Source organism: Martes martes (genome assembly GCF_963455335.1).
Source record: "Martes martes genome assembly, chromosome: 5".
Lineage (NCBI taxonomy): Eukaryota > Metazoa > Chordata > Mammalia > Carnivora > Mustelidae > Martes > Martes martes.
This window is the reverse complement of record NC_137892.1, coordinates 131,354,370-131,369,760: the sequence shown is the minus strand read 5'-3', so window position 1 is coordinate 131,369,760 and position 15,391 is coordinate 131,354,370. Positions and strand designations below refer to the sequence as shown.

General features: G+C 37.1%; 2 protein-coding genes across 6 annotated transcripts in view; one reads left to right on the top strand and one right to left on the bottom strand.

Moving 5' to 3' along the window:
* The window catches only part of MRPS30 (mitochondrial ribosomal protein S30), a 735,966-nt gene that overhangs the window by 394,956 nt on the left and 325,619 nt on the right, over positions 1-15,391 (top strand). For 3 of the 5 annotated variants that reach the window (XM_080804120.1, XM_080804118.1, XM_080804121.1), the window contains one exon: positions 7,369-7,512. The exons of the other annotated variants lie outside the window; for them this stretch is intronic. The gene's annotated coding sequence lies outside the window, so the exon portion shown is untranslated. The remainder of the gene's footprint in view (positions 1-7,368; positions 7,513-15,391) is intronic. 5 annotated transcript variants of the gene reach the window in all.
* The window catches only part of FGF10 (fibroblast growth factor 10), a gene marked incomplete at both ends in the record, with an annotated part of 79,562 nt that overhangs the window by 53,533 nt on the left and 10,638 nt on the right, over positions 1-15,391 (bottom strand). The window lies entirely within an intron of this gene.

The window sequence follows — 15,391 nt, the reverse complement described above, 5'->3', positions numbered from 1 at the left end:
TATTATGTTGCAGTTAATAAATCTGCATTTGATATTCTCCATAAGTTTACTTGAATTCTCACTGATTTCAGTTTGTCTGCTCAGCAGTTTTGTAGTTTCCACCTCCCGAGCACCTCGATGTCATTTTTCACTCATTTATATCTGCATTTGCAAAGTGTCTTCCTCTCAGATACACCCAAAACTACCTCCTACTGCTCGCTCAGTTGCTCCCTTTACCAAAAAGGCGATCTGTTTATTTTGTTCAAATTCTGTGCTCTTACACTTTCTGCTGCCGTTTCCGAAAGTCTTCTGGGGACACTATACTCTCTGAGAAATCTTACTCAGCCACAGAGCACATATAGCAAAGGGACAGTATTCCATAATGGTTGGGTCTCAGCAGACTAACGTGGCATCAGGGCCTTGCTATTCACCGTCCTTATCAACTTCAATAAATTATCTTTTAATTCTTCTGAAAAATGAAAAAAAATTCTGTTCCATACTATTTTTGATAGAATTAACCAACACATATGTGAAGCTCCTATAACCCAGCATATAACATAGCAACTATTCTAATATTTCCTCATATTTGACAATATTAACATTCACAGCAGCTGGTTCTATATCCATTTTGTCATAATCTCTCTCCCATATAGAGAGATCCTAGAGTAAAAATGTGCTATGTGCTAAGAGAACAAATCTGCATTATATTCCTCTTTGCCTTGTATGTGCTACTTTCCCTCTATTCACAATTTCCCTAACCTCTTAGAGATATTCTGTATATCCTGTCTTCTCTGCTGAAGAGATTCTTTCCTGGAGAAACATGAATTCCCATCACGCATCTCTGTGTGTTCCTGCCCAAGACATTCAGACCAAGGCAGGCTTAACTCTTCTCTCTTTTTGTGCCTTCACTACACTGTTCTTTTGTTCTTAATGTACTGTATAATTATGTCTGTGTCTGTCTCTGGTTCTAGACTGTGAGCTCCATTTGGGAGACAGCAATGACTTAATTTTGTTGTCCCCAAAATAGTTCACAGGGCCTAGAATGTAGTGGGTACTCAGTATTTGCTAAATAATGAATAAACTCCTGAGTAAGTATGCTCTGTAACTTGTCCAGTTTTCCACAACAATATCAATTTTCCTGGAGTTCAGCTGGGGGAGAAACAAGAGAAAAAGATAATTTACCTAAAAATGACATGTTAGTTAAAAAATCTGTTCACTTGCTTCAGACCTCTAAATGCCTATCATTTAATGCACCATTACTATAGTTTTCAGCTTGTAATAGAAAAAATATGGCTCTTTAAGTAAAAACTTGCATTGGAATAACTATTGAATCTCAGTTAAACATAATTCTCTTTTAATAGCTAATTGTGAATGTTACCAGGAAACTTAATAGTAGTAATGAATTAAATATTTAAGCTTTCATAAGGAAAGAAAATTATGAGAGAACCAGCAAGATTCAGCCATTAAGTATTCTTGGAATCAATAGCAATTAAAAAATCTATAGGCTGTAAGGTTTAAAGACATTTCAAGTAAAGCTTGACTGCTATAAATCTTCCGTAAGAATTTGAACCAAGCAAATTTCAGAGTATGAGCTTTGAAACAAATTATCTCAGACACCCAAGAAGCACCAAAGAAGTTATGTTTTTTGAAAAGTGAAAATAAAATGTGAAGGATTTGTCCACTTTAAATGTGACTTTCCAGTAAGGTCACTGAAAATATCTTTCTTCACTGGTTAATGAAACCCTCTTTACCACATGAAGAAAATAATTTTTAGCCACTTGGTATATATTCTATGACATTAAGAAATTTACTAAATTAGAAAATAGAATATCACTGTCTACATATCTACTTGTAATCACTCATAATTTTGCATACACTTTCGGTCTATGGGAAATCTTAGTCGTTCTTTTTGTTCTCGTCAGTTATTTTCTTGGTTTCCCCAGATAAATGTCTCTTCCAAAATTTTTCTCTCCAGCTCTTTCATGTACCCCCAGCTACACAAATAAGATAGCCCTGGATCACATGGTAGTGAGGCAACAACTTGACTGGTAATAAACATGATTTCTTGAATCTCATTGTAAAATTCACTATATATTTCAGAAGCTCTCGGCTTCAGAGAATACTATAAAAAAATAAAGAAGAATTTAAAAATGAGACAAAATAAATAAATAATAAAGAAGACTTTAAGACTCAGATCTTGGCTATAGACCAGGGATTAGGTGGCTAAGAGATTTCTAAGCTTATTTATCTAAGGTACATTTTCTTCTTTTGGAATTTAAACTTTTAAGAGGAAAAAAGAAAAAGAACATTTCTTACTGTGACTCTTTCTAAAGTAAAGATGGAAAATGACCTTATGATGGGAAACTAAAGGCCTTAGAAGGATAAAGGGAAGGTGGTAGATTCTGTCCTCTGTGAGTGAACAGACATCCTTGTGATCAGAGAGGTGACAACTCAGCAATCCCATGTATAGTAACAGGAAAATACACATCTTACATTTAGGAAATTTCAGGATACCTTATAGGAATTGAATACTGTTATTTTCCAGATACAATCTGGTGGTTAATCTCTCAGCCCACGGCCTGTGACAATGCAATTTTTTGTTGTTACTCCTGGGACAGGACTATTGCTGGCATTCAGTGAAGAGAGACCATGGGCATTGCTAACCATCCTACAAGGCACAGGACAGCTTCCCACAAAAGATTATCTGACCCAAAATGTCAACAGTGCTGTGGCTAAGAAGGCCTTATCTAGGAGAAATAGAATAGTGCAGCAGAAAGATTATTAATTAGAAATCAGAAAGAGAATCCTAGTTTAAGTGCAATATGATTAGTTTTTTCATACATATAATGAAGATATTATCACCTACTCTGCCTGGTTAAACGAGCTGTTGTGAAAATCAAATAAGATCATCTATGTGAAAGTGTCCTCTAAGCCACAGAAAGTATCCAAATGAATTCAACCATTATGTCAATCCTTTTGATTTAAGGAAGTCAAGGTAGAATTATGACACCGTATACTCTGTGGATGGTTTTCTATAGATGGTTTTCATGTGGAAAAAGTAAAGTTGCAGGATACAAAATCAACATAAGCAGTTGTGTTTCTACACACTAACAACCAATTATTTGAAAAAGAAATAAGGAGAACAATCCCATTAATGACAGCATCAAACCAATAGAATACTTAGGAATACATTTAACAAAGAAAATGAATGACCTGTACAATGAAAACTGCTAAGGCATTAACAAAAGAATCGAAAGAGAAATAAATGGAAAATGTAAGGATTTTAATTAGCTTACTTAGACTCAGTTATTTCTCAGGAGAAACCAAGACAAAATGAATTAAGGTGAGAGAATCAGAGGGTTAAGTTAAAATTTTTCATATATATATAAATATAGAATTATATTTTATATTTATATATAATATAAATATATATATTATATATTATATATATTTATATTATATATATATTATATATATTTTATATATATGAAAAATTTTAACTTAACCCTCTGATTCTCTCAGATGTCTGTGTGTGAATATATATATATATACACACACACACACATATGTATATATATATCTGGAGATATATATATACACACACATATGTATATATATATCTGGAGATATATATACACACACACATATGTATATGTGTGTGTGTGTGTGTGTGTGTGTATATATATATATATCTCTCTCTCTCCAGATATTATATTCAAAACTAGAATTGGCTATTAGTGAGAACTATTGATTTTCCAATTAGGATGATGTTTAAATATCAGTGTGGATTTAAGATATCTAAAATGACAAAGAATATGGTTTGTGGAGAGACAGGGGAGGTGACCTAAATGACCTCTGAAAGCTCCTTCCCTTCCTGCAGTCTCCACTCAGACTTTATGCCCCACGATTAGCGTCAGCAGTCTCTGGCAGGTTGTCTTGTGGGATTCCAGACATTGCCACATTGAGAGCCCTTCAGTTAATTGTCTTCTTTTGGTCTCTTCATGCCCCTTGACCATTGGTCAATTCTGTTCTCAGGTAATTTGCCAAAGAAAAAGCTTCCTTTTCATTATTGTCTCCCCCCCCCTTTTTTTTCCATAAATCCTGATTCTGTAATGCTTTTTTAAAAATACATTTGGAAGGAAACTCAAAACCTTCTTCTTGCACCTCCCCCTTCTTGCTCCATAAAATTTCTACTCCACTGAGCCATGACTAACATGTACAGTATGCTTGCAATGAAAATTGTTTTTCCCTTTAAATGTCCTAACTCCAGATTTTCACTCTTATGACTTTAAGCTTGATTAGGACATATGTTAAAAGTAAAGATCTGTTTTCATCCCTGTCCCAGATCTCTTCCTTTGCCACTAAGGTACTTGATAGAAAATTCTCACCTTACCATGGGTTTCAGTTAGTTTCAGCATGGAGAACCACCTATAGATAATGCTATTAAAAGAGAAAAATACCCAACATTGGAAGGGGGAGGCTAACTACAGGCATAATTCTTAGCCAAAAGAGTGAGGGTTGTGTGGATTTGGGCAAAAAGAGTCAGAGAATATTTGACTCTTCTTACAAAGTATAAAAAAAAATGTAAAAAAGGGAAATCTTGAAAAATAACGTAGCTTAGGCATGATTGACCACAGTTGGACAATTTCTGGGTGCGTAGAATTAAGAGAAATTCTTTCCTTTCCTTCTATCAACATACCAATCACCTATGGTTTGGTACTTTTGTAAACAACTCTTCCATCATTCAGATCAGATTTCCAGATTTTAGCCAATCCACTGTAAAAGTTCATTCTCACACCTCTGTATCAATTATTTCCTATTTCATACTATTTTATTTTTTCCTTCTTCCCCTAATGGAAGCCAACTAGGATAATGAGGGCAAAAGGTTATATATACATCTGGTCCCTCTATTTAGCATCCTGGTTTATCTTTTAAGCTTTGTGGAGAACAATGGTGAAAGGTGGGTGGGGGTACCTTCTTGTATGTATTTTCAATGAGAAAAAAAAATTCAGTATTTTGTACATATGTGACATCTGAAATAACTCAGACATGGCAACATTAAGGAGATCCTTGCTTCTTAGTTTCATGTTTAATTGTCGGAGCCAGGAAAGAAGGAGGTGAAGAAAGAAGGCAGGACTTGCATGGGCTGACACTCTGAGGGACCGGGCTAGAGCAGGCATGGCTTTCATTAGATTTAAGTGAATTAGTCTGTTTCCTTTAAACAGGAGAGATTAACAAGCCACCAAGGGCCTGCTGTGGGGTTCTGACACTTTTAGTGGCTTGTGACATATGATTTGTGAATATCAATTCGCCTTCAAAAGCAGAAAGCACATCTACCATTTGCATGAGGTATGCCAAAAGCCGAGTCTAGGTTAGTTTGGTTGAAATTCATTAAGAAAGACATTTGTTAAGACAGGGGAGTAAATCTTTTATTTGATTCAATATTTGGATCATTTTTAAGTTCTCCTTTGGATTTAAAAATGGCTACATGTAGGTATAGGGGTTTAATATGAATGACTTTGTTTAATAAAGAGAAAACTTCGAGTCTTGAACTTGGAAACTATGGGGACATTAAATAAAAAGGGAAAAGTGAACTCTTAAAATTATGCTTTCTTAGTGAAAGAATATATCTTTGGGAAGTTTGGCTTCAAGTTAAGTACTTCCCAAATTGCATGAAAACACAATATTTTTTCCTCATAGGCGATTAGGTCAAAAGTATCATCTTTGATCGTACATAAATGACATAAAGAATTTAGAGCTGAAAGAACTGATAGAAAAATAAATTTGTACTATAAAACTTTGTTTTTTTAAAACATTTCCAGTTTATCATTCTTTAAAAAGTTTATTGCCAGAAAAGTACTTTTTTTTTTTTGCCCTGTTTCTGTTTTAGTCATCGTGAGTATCAAGACAAACGTTATTAGCCTTTTGAAGCGGCAGGTACAAATTGGTAGATAGCAAGAAGAAATCTTCTTTGGTCTTTAGTAGGCAAAATTGGGTCAAGAAAGCATAGAACACTGCATAAAACTCCAGCTATCAGTTTTAATTTCCTAATGTCCCATACTGACAGTTTGCCTCTGCTTGACTAAACGATTTCAAATCTGACCGGTTGTAAGTTGTATCCTGTGGAAGGGCGCTGTAGCATACTGATTAAGCGCATGCTCACTGGGGCCACTCTACCTGGGTTCGAGTCCCAGCTCCACCTCTTATCAGCCGTTAAGACTGCAGTGAAATTACTCAGCCTCCTGGCACCTTTAGATTTCCCCATCTGCAAGCTGGGATAACACTACTAGTATCCACACCGTAGGGTTGTTCGAAAATTAAATGAGTACACATGTGAAGTATTTAGGACTAACTAAGCATAGGACTAACTAAACAACTAATGGCATGCCATTAGTTGTTATTCTTTTATCCCATTCTAAAAACAGAATTGAAACAATCTCTACAACTCTGGAGCTTAGGTATCAGTAGTTAAGACTGTTCCCCCAGTTTACGCCAATCATTCAATGTTGCCTAATAAAATCGCTGTTATATTGTTTTTTAAATAAAACTTTACCTGTGTATTCAGTGGGTTCTGTTGATATCCAAAATGATAAACAATCGGTTTATCAATTTGGACATGAAGAACTTATATGTTGATTAAAACTGAAGTGCCTCCAAACATTTTCAGTGATCAACATGGAAAAACAGGGATTTTCCATGCAGTTAATCTAAGAGATTATAAGAGTATTACTGAATGTTTATTATGTTTAAGGTAAAATAAGAATGAATTTAAGAATACAGCTTTTTCTAAGTTTTTTTTTTCTAGTTTTTTTCTAGTTTTACTATAGGACAAAGGGTTACTATTACTAGTTGAAAACTTTAATTCCGTTTAAGTGTCAGTCACTGAATAAGACCATGGAGTAGTAGGGGGGTCCAGAACAGGATGCTTTTATTCTATAATCCGTGTCATCAAAAGGGAAAATAATATAACAGTTTATGGATGGCATATTTCTGGTGAATAAAATCAGCAGTGTTCAATATGAGATTTTTTTAAAAGTTGAAAAAATTTGATGCCTTCTTTGGAACACAGGACAGTAGGGCAAAAACATCTTTGGCCAGATACCTCAGAGGGAACAGCAGGCTATAACAAATAATTTAAAACCCCATGAAGTCTTTTTGGACTGTGAAAAACCCAACCACACTACTTGAGGTTGGTCAGTACAGTAGCCATCTCAGATTAATGAATTATGATTACATACAGCTCAACTCAGATGGACATATTCTGGCTCATCTTATTAAATGACTTTGAAGCTTTCAGTACAAAGAAAAAATATGTAAGAAGAAATAAACATGGGAAAAAAGATACATCAAAGGGTGTGCTAATTGTTGATTTTTTATTAATATTTCCAGATTCATATTCCCTGTGACTTTGCAAGAGACATTCTGTAAGTTATTTGAGCTGTAAATCTGGTCCAAGATGTCTTTTGTAGGAATAAAGAAATGTCACTGAACCAGAAGGGAAGCCATCATTTGCATACTGATGGAACACGCAAGGTGGGTATATCACACAGCCTTCACTGTAGTGCCTGCCAGTCGGAATCACCTGAAAAAAGGGTCATATATGGGAACTGGTGCTGAGGTAATTTCCACAACTGAAGGAAAGAGAGCCTCACAACAGAGAGGAATTCCTCTCAATAATGCCTAAGTCATTAAAGAGCTGCTGGGGTTTGAAAGATCATTTTCGGGCAACTCTAGACTATCATCAGTATTCTAGCTTCAGGATTCTAGCTTTGGAAACTGTGCAGCAAAGTCAAGTGATCACTTGGAGGTTTCCGTTCCTGCTAACACTCTTGGGATTAGGGGTGCTTGTACACAGATTCCTGTGGCTTCAAAATAATAATAATAACAAAACAAGTGGGGAGGAGCCCTGAATCACTGAAAGTTTGTTTACACCACTGTCATTTGAGGTAGCATCCCCAGCTCTTGCTCATAAATAGCAGTGGCAGGGCACTCCGACACGGGGAGAAGACAGCCGGCTTCACACAGGTGTCGCATCATCTCTTCCTTCACCCCAGACTTGACCCACGTGCCTCGGACCTTCACACAGTGAGCTGAGAACTGACCTCACCTCGTTTATCAGTAACTTCCACCAACTAGAGAGTGTTTACATTCCAGCATATGTTTTAACTCACTTTTAAAATTACTTTCTCTTTACAAAATATACTGGCACTTTCCCCATTCCCAGAATATGTGGAAAAATAGAAAATATGCAAACATGCATTATGTGTACGAAACTCATTCTGCCAAGTTTTTTAGATTATTCCAAGCTCGAGACACCTTCAGCCTTTTATCTCCTCACCTCCACACCTAACTTAGTGTCATCCTTTGACTTTTTCTTAGAGGTTTGTTGGTATTAAGAATCACTTGAGGTGTTTATTAAAGTTCAGATTCCTGGGTGTGTACCTCTTACCAGTTTCCCCTTCCCCTGTGCGGTCCTTGCAGAAGAGGACTCCTGCCATTTGCATTTTGAGCCGACACCCTAGTTCATTCTGATCATGTGATCCAGAGGCCCAACTGTGAAAATTCTTGCTTTTTAATACTAGCTATTGCAAATCTGGCCTCTCTTGCTCTTTTTGCTCCACATGTCTTTTCTATGTACTTATTAGAAGGAATCTTATTTTTATTAAGAGAAATCAGTAGGGACTGCCTCTCCAGTCAGAGCTGACAACTGCTATTGTATTGCTAAGTGTGTTTTGAAAGCTTCCTGTAGATTTGTAGGGACCTATGCTATTTGCGCAGTCCCAGAAACTAGAAGTAAAAATCTTCACATGCCACGAGGGATGGGAAGATTGATCCTCATGCCTAGCATGCTCATTGTGCTGAAGATAATTGTGGATCAGATCTTTTACCCAGGTCCCTTGTATGACAGCCCTATTCCTAATTGCACCCACCTTTCCCAATATCACCACCATTCCGTCTCTTCTCAAATTACTATAGCCCCAACACTCTGTTAACTCTGAGTGTGAAGGAGAAAAAGGAGTGAGTGCCATCAAACTCCAACTTAGGAGGTGTCATCATCAGCCTAAGCTTGGAAAAAAAGCCCCATTACCCTAAGACATGACAACAAAACACATATCTGCTGTCTGCAACTTCATAGCCCCTACTGCTGTGAGAGGAACTAATTTTCTGTAAGAGGAAATGCCAGTTTTAGAACCATGCTTTTTTCCAGCTTTTAAATTTTAAGTAATATAAACAGTCATGATAATAAATTTTAGGACAGTTGTACCATAATGGAAACATTTTTGTGATGTGAAAAGCTTAAAGTGGGATGTTACTGAATTTTATCCACAGTGACAGAGGATAGAGGATGCAGGGTATAGTTTCAAAGAGACCAAATGTGGCTTCAACATATTGAGAGACATTGAAATACTTTGGAAAGTACCACTTGTTGACCTTTTAATTATATTATCCATTTATTTTTTTTTCTAAGATTTTATTTATTTATTTGACAGACAGAGCTCACAAGTAGGCAGAGAGGCAGGCAGAGAGAGAGGAGAAAGCAGGCTCCCCGCTGAGCAGAGAGCCCGATGTGGGGCTTGATCCCAGGACCCCGGGATCATGACCCGAGCTGAAGGCAGAGGCTTTACCCCACTGAGCCACCCAGGTGCCCCTATATTATCCATTTATTAAATAGATCTTCTGTCACCTTTAACTCTAAAAGGGCATCTTTAAGTTGGAAAAGGTTCCCATGGGCTTAGCATGTGGTTCAGGAGTGTGGCTCTTAGACCACTGAAGAGAAAGATAACAGATACTCTTTAATCCACACTGAATTTATAACCCAGTGGAAAAGTCAGGCCACAGTTCTGCATCAAACAATCAAAGCCCTTCTTTGGCCCTGGTAGTGACCAGCAATCAAGCTACTTTGTGCAGATAAACTGTATTTTTTAAACAATGTTTTAAGATATATGGTCATTTAAACTCATTGTCAATTTAGATTCAACTAAAATTTGAGGTTCTGTTATAAGCTTGATAGTTGGCTAGATATTTTTACAGAAATTATTTTACTCTTCATTGATCGGATGAAGAATCTAGACACTTACTTAGACAATTAAGAGGTGGATAAAGTGTTCGCATTTACATCTGAATTCATGCTTAGTACTGTCCATGATAAGATACTGTTTTTGTCAAATTGTCCTTAATTTGGGCCACATAAAATGATAACAGGTGACTGTATTAGTTTCTCAGGGCTGCTATAACAAATGACCACAAAGTTGGTGGCTTAAAACAACAGAAGTTTATTTTCTGACAGTTCTGGGGACCAGAACTTCAGGAGTCCAATATCAGTTTTACTGGGCTGAAATAAAAACGATGGCAGGGTGACATTCCTTCTGAAGGCTCTCTAGGGGAGAAACCATACATCGTCTCTTCCAGGTTCTTGAGCCACATTCCTTGGCTCATGGCCCTTCCTTTGTCCTCAGAGCCAGTAGTACAGCATCTTCAAATCTTCTCTCTGCTTCCATCATCAATCGTCCTCTACCCTCTGTGTGTGTATGTCCAATCTCCCTCTGCCTCTATTTTGTAAAGACATTTGTGATGGTGTTTAGGGCCTGCTTGGATAATTTAGGATAATGTCCTCACCTCAAAATCATTGATTTAATCACAGCTGCAAAAACACTATATGTGATAACGTCCAGATGTTCAAGGATTTAAGACCCAATATCTTTGGATGACCATTATTCAGCATACTATACCACCTTCTGGACCCACACAATTCACATCCGTCTCTCATGTAAACTACATTCGTCCTATCCCAACATCCCCCACAGTTTATACACAACATAAACTCCACTCCAAAATCTCATTTAAATATCATCAGTTAAGAAATCCTAAGTCTCATCATCTACAGAATCTAAATCAGTTGTGGGTAAGACACTGCTCCATCCTGGGGCAAAATTCCTCTATATCTCTGGATCTGTAAAATCAGAAAATAAAGTATCTCTTCCCAAAATACAATGGTGGGACAGGCATAGAATGGCAGTTATAGACATTTCCATTACAAAAAAAGGAAAGTGGAAGGAAGAAAAGTGTTACCAGTCCCAACCAATTTCAAAATCTAGTAGTGCAAATTCCTGTAGATTTTAGTGCCTTAGAATAGTCATCCATAGCTTATGAGTCTTACCTCTGGGCCAATGGTCAGGGTATCTGCCTCTACACCTGTGGTTCTGCCTTCTGTGCCTAAGGCTCTGGCCTCGTGGTGATCCTGGTGATCCTTCCTTCCTTCCTTTTCTTTCTTTCTTTTTTTTTTTCTTTAAAGCTACCATGTGTTTGTAGCCAAATAGTTTTATTGGCCTGTTTCCTGCCTGTACAGTTGTGGGAATCTGACAGCTCTGTCTCTTTCAGTCTAAGCTGGCAGTGTTTCTGCTGATACAACATTCTCAAAACCTTGTGGGTCTCCTATGTATGTCATAGGCATCCATGTTGGTAGTCGGAGGGTCTTCCTCAGATCCTCCTTTTATAATCTCTATTCCTAGCTTCTGTTGAAATGGTTGAGGGAGCCTATCAGTCACATTGCTAATCTCTCCAGCACTAGATTAAGGCTCTCCAACCCTGCCCCCAACCCTGGGCCTTTTCTGTAGAGCACACTTCCTTACCAATGTAGCTCCTAACTGGATAGGCTGAGGATTTCCCAAATCACCAAGTTCTGGTTCTGTTTTGCTTAATAGTTCTTTCTTCACTTTATCTCTTTTCTCTCACATTTTACTAAAAGCAGCAAGAAATCAGGCTGCATCTTCAACACTTTTCTTGGAATTCCTCACAGTTACATTTGCAAGTTCACCACAGACAAGTTCTGCTGCCACACGACTGTAATACACAGCTCAGCTAAGTGTCTGCCCCTATTATGACAAGGATTGTCTTTCCTCCAGTTTCCAGCAACATGATCCTTATTTCCTCTAGCTGTCATCAGAATCACTTTTAATATTCATATTTCTACCAATATTCCGTTTTTGAAGAGATATGTATTCTTTAAGATAACATAGGCTTTCTCTACTCTGCTCTTTACATCCTTCTGAACCCTTGCCAGAGTGCTTTTAATGCCTGTATTTCTACAGAAGTCTGTTTAAGACAAAAAAGGCTTTCTACATCATGCGTCTCAAAATTCTTCCTGCCTATTCCCATTATCTAATTCTGAACTCACTTCCACACTTTTAGGTATTTGTGATAGCAGTACCCCACTCTGAGATATCAAATCTATATTAGTTTCCTTTGGCTGCTGTAACAAATAGCAACAAAGTTGGTGTCTTAAGGCAATAGTAATTGACTCTTTCACAGTCTGAAGGCCAAAATCCCAATATCCACTTGACTGGGCTCAAATGAAGGTGTCAGATTGGCCAAGCTCCTTCCATAGGCTTTGGGGGAGACTCTCTCTCCTCTTCCAGCTTCTACAGCAACATTCCTTGGCTCACATCTCCTTCATTCATCTTCAAAACCAAAGCATCACATCTTTAAGTCTCTTTTTCTCTATTTCCATCACTGAACTGCCTTCTGTGTGTGTCTGATCTCCCTTTGTCTGTCTTTTATAATAAGAACAAGTGACAGCATGTAAGGCCCATCTGGATAATGTAGGATTATCTCTTCATCTACAAAGCCTTAACTCAATCACACCTGCAAAAATTTTATCATAAAAAGTAGCATTCACAGGCTTCAGGGATTAAGATTTCGTATCTTTGGATGGCTGTTATTCAGGATATCATAGTTGTTATATCCTAATATTGGTATGCTTGCAGAATCTGGTCCTTAATCTAGGCAATGAGTGTATTGAGTAAAAATATTTTAATAATAATTTAGTTCTTTGCACTCATTTTGTAGATGAGGTGTCTGAGGTCAGGTTAAAGTAAATGGCATGCCTAAGATTGCACAGCAAATGTTTTGACACGACTAAGACTATGAACCATACACTTTTACTCCCACTCTTTGCAGTACATTCTTCTTCTCTAAATGAATTACCAAGAATTGCTCATTTCTTAATTGCTACCAAATATTCCAGTATCCAACTATAACTCTGAAACAAAAAGTATCTCACAGCCAGCATCAATTTTAAAAGATAATAAAGTCATCATTTCTATCCACTGACCATAGTCAATAGTAACTTTAGGAAAACTGGAGAAATATGGGTCCAATTCAAGGATTACATAATATTTCCATCCAGAAGTTTGTGTGAATTTGAGTACTTGACATTCAGTTAAGTAATGATGGCCCTAACATTTTCTGAGTTCTTAGAATTGTAGAACTTAGAATCCAATGTAATTTTAAAAGATAATTTACTTAAACCACATTTTTTCGGGTAGGCGGTATATTAATCATGCTTTCCAGACAAAGTGACAGAACCGAGGAGTCTAAGTGATTTGTATTAAGGATAAGCAGTTAAAAACAACAATTTTTACCCAGTAAATATATAGAAAGGACCCATTATATGCCAGACTCTGTACTGAGGGCTTGCATGTGAAGGTGAGTATAATATGTATAGTCCTTACCCTCAACATGTTTTTTGTGTATCAGGAAACTAGATGGGTAAACTAATCACATGTCAGAGTGTGTTAAAATACTAGAGACAAAGTGTTTGGGGAGTGTTCAGGAAAGTCTCCTAGAGATGACATCTAACAGGATTTTGAAAGGAAGAAGTGCTAGGGGCAAGGGAAGAAATGTCACTCCAGCTAGACCCAGTTATATATACAAGGTCTGGACATGAGGGGACAAGGAATGTTCTGGAACTAACATCTACTCAGTATGTCTATAATGGGGAGTATAGTAAGAAATGGGGTAGGGAATCAGTAGGGAAGGAATACTGAGGGCCTCACAGGACCTGTTAAGGAATGTAGATCTTGTTCTTATTCAAGGACATTGTGAAGAAATTAAAGTATTTAATAGGGAACTAGCTTGTGTAGGTTTGTGCCTTACACAGAACAAACTGGCCTTCAAGAGTGAATAGGGTGCCACTGAAAATATGCCAGGGCAAGAAGTACATGGTGAGACTGTCCCAGCACCAAGGCAGAAGGTCTCTTTGCTGATCCTGGACTAGGTTTGAATCCTGACTCACTTATGCTAACTATCGCACTTGAGCCTGGCATCATAACTTTCAGACTCGGTTTTCTCCTCTAAATATAGTAAGGGAGTAACAATGACTATTCATTTTATAGAATTTTTCTGAGAATCAACTCATGAACACATAAAATTGCCTTATAAACTCTAAAGTAAAGTATAATAGTATGATAATCAGCTTTCTGTCTCATCTTATATTAGGCCATGACTTAGGGATCATTTCAGAAAATGAGATAATTTAAAAAAAAAACAGCAGTCCTAGCATAAAATGGTAATGAGAGCTAACATACTGAGCTCTTAAAGTATGCCAAGCCCTGTATCGAGAATTTCACATTTATAGTCTCAGTTGTAAGTTTACAAACTCCTCCTGCCAATACTGATGAGGTAGGTGATGTTATTATCTTCACTTAATAGTTGCAAAGATCATGACATAGTAATTTTTCCGAGACCACAAAGCTGCCGAGCTTTAGAACCCCGATTCTGTATCAAGAAGTTGGTCTCCAGAGCTCATGGGCTTCATCTTGGGTGTAAGTTTCATATTTGCTGTCCATGTCTTAAGCCTCATTTGTTTTAAAAATATTTAAGTATATTCTTTTGCAAGAAAAGGAGCTGTATCTACTTTGTTTCTTTTCCTAATCACCTAAACCAGGTAAGTCTGGGCTAATTTAGAACAGTAATGACAAGAAGAAATACACAATGGGAGCAAGTACTGATGAGGCTTCAATAGTAGCCTTTGGGAATCAGCTGAGAAATGATAAAACCCTTCCCAGCGCTATGTATATTTTAAGAACTTCTGCAGTAGAGACTATTTAAAATTTTTAAGCAACATAATTTTTATGAGTGCCATTTGGGGTGGATCAGAATAACTATTTTGTGTCCCTAATATAAAATCAGTTTTGAGTTTTGGTTTGTTTTGCTGATCAAGCTAGAATTTCAGTATGTTTAGGTTACGTGTATTATACTATAATTTATACAGCCTTGTAAGATATTTCTCTGCTTTCTCTTTGTTTTTCCTTTACTTCAAGAAGTAAAACAAACCACGAAGGCCAATTTTAAATGAAAACTCTGTTAGTGTAATATTTTAGCAGAAAATTGAAGTTCTCAAATACAAGGGTATTTATATACCATACCCCCGCCCCACAGGACAGCACTTTCTAGTGTATTTTCCTTAGTGTTTCATAAGGTAGCCCCAGCCTGTAAACTCTGCTCCACCTCCTTTGCCTACCTGTTATTTCCTGGAAACTTCACACAAGGTTCTGTGCTCTCTTTTAGGACACTCTTGCTCCTCTCTTTCTGTTGATGTCTAGCTGGAGTCCTTATCGTCAGTGTCATCCTG